Source organism: Sinocyclocheilus rhinocerous, unplaced genomic scaffold, assembly GCF_001515625.1.
Source record: "Sinocyclocheilus rhinocerous isolate Xijiao unplaced genomic scaffold, SAMN03320098_v1.1 C36435802, whole genome shotgun sequence".
NCBI classification, from domain to species: domain Eukaryota; kingdom Metazoa; phylum Chordata; class Actinopteri; order Cypriniformes; family Cyprinidae; genus Sinocyclocheilus; species Sinocyclocheilus rhinocerous.
Genome location: NW_015780987.1, coordinates 1 through 1,130, shown reverse-complemented (window position 1 = coordinate 1,130; position 1,130 = coordinate 1). Strand labels below are relative to the sequence as shown.

The 1,130-nt window shown below is 32.1% G+C and overlaps 1 long non-coding RNA gene across 1 annotated transcript; it reads right to left on the bottom strand.

The window, feature by feature from the left end:
• Window positions 1-120: 120 nt before the first annotated feature.
• Window positions 121-810, bottom strand: LOC107736012 (uncharacterized). The gene is made up of 3 exons (XR_001639570.1): window positions 698-810; window positions 326-367; window positions 121-224 (listed from the first exon to the last, which is right to left on the bottom strand). It is a non-coding gene; the product is annotated as an uncharacterized LOC107736012 (long non-coding RNA).
• Between the last annotated feature and the right edge of the window lie 320 nt (window positions 811-1,130).

The window sequence follows — 1,130 nt, the reverse complement described above, 5'->3', positions numbered from 1 at the left end:
AACATTTGAAAAGTAGTGTACATATCATGCAATTATCTTTATTCTCTTAATATCCATTACAAATTTACAAACATTATACTTAAGCTTAAATAAAGGGGTGAAAACAACACCTACTTCTTTATTCTTTCTCCAAAGCATGCAATCTCCTCCAGAAGGTTCTGGACCGTAATGACAATCTCTTGAACCATGTGAATTTTCTCCATCAGACCTTTTCTTTCAGATTCCTACAAGAAGAAACATTTCAAAAGACCAAGAACATAAAATATCATGCTTATTTACTGGAATAAATGAATTTAGTAATATTCTGAATAGGAAAGAATTATACCTTTTCATCTTCATCTTCCTCTTCATATAACTCCATGGTGTCCTGCAAAGGAAAGGCTTTATATTTAAACATTTATATCTTTTTTTTTTAAATAACATTTATATTTAAACATTTAACTTTATATTTAAAATGAAAGTTAACAAGAACTTAAAACATTAAGGTCATTAAATAATATCTTGAGATAACAATACATATCGTAAATATGAAATCTTTGCTAATTCATGTCAGTCTATCTCATTTAGTCAGTATCAAATCACTAAAACAAATGCTTAACTAGATCCTTACTCGTGTTGCCTTTGATTGCAGAATATCAACCAAAGTTGGTTATCTGGAGTTTTACTAAAATGTGCAATTTATCAAAAATGGACCCACTAGATCTCTGGTGACTCTCTCAGAGGCGATCTGGAGATAGTTCCATACGATGAGAAGGACCATGAACAAGGGCAGCATGTAGAAATCCCAGTACCACACTGTAACAACAAAGACCTGAAGGAAAACACATGCAGGATTTAGGCTTCATGAAGACTGAGACTAATGAAGGGTCACATATTTGTCATGTAGTTACACAATCCCAATGCTTCTCTTAACAGTTCACGATTGCAAATGTTACATGATTAACTATATATTAAAAGTATTTAAAAAAGTAGTTGCATTTTTACTGGACATGGTACCACGGTACTACCATTGTATTCTTTGAAACAGGCCTACCTTTTACGAACACTGTGCAAATACCAGAGTATTTGAATATAGTAATACCATGGTAGGGATATGCCGGTATCAAATTTTCATGTTGTGATTAATTGCT